The following is a 429-nucleotide window of genomic DNA, read 5'->3' as shown; positions in this document are numbered from 1 at the left end:
CTCCACCTGTAGAAGAATGAAACTAAACCCCTATCTTTCACCTTTCACAAAAGTCAACTCCAAATATGTCAAAGACCTGAATGTGAAGCCTCAAACTCTGAAACTGTTAGAAGAAAACATTGGCAATAACCTACAAGATATAGGTGTAGGAAAAGATTTTCTAAACTGGACAGGGACTGCTCAGGAAAGGGCAAGAATTAACAAATGGGACCTCATTAAACTAAAAACCTTCTGTACATGAAAGGAGGAAACCCGGGAAGCAAACAGAATACCCACAGAATGGGAGAAAATCTTTAGCAGGGACACATTCAACAGAGGTTTAATGTCCAGAATATATAACGAAGTCAAAATTCAGAAAATCAAGACAAGAAGTAACCCAATTAAAAGATGGGCTAAGGAGCTGAACAGAGAGTTCTCAAAAGAAGAAGT

Source organism: Nannospalax galili, unplaced genomic scaffold (assembly GCF_000622305.1).
Source record: "Nannospalax galili isolate Female #2095 unplaced genomic scaffold, S.galili_v1.0 scaffold441, whole genome shotgun sequence".
Classification (NCBI taxonomy): Eukaryota; Metazoa; Chordata; class Mammalia; order Rodentia; family Spalacidae; genus Nannospalax; species Nannospalax galili.
The sequence above is the reverse complement of the archived record's forward strand: the minus strand, read 5'-3'. Positions refer to the sequence as shown.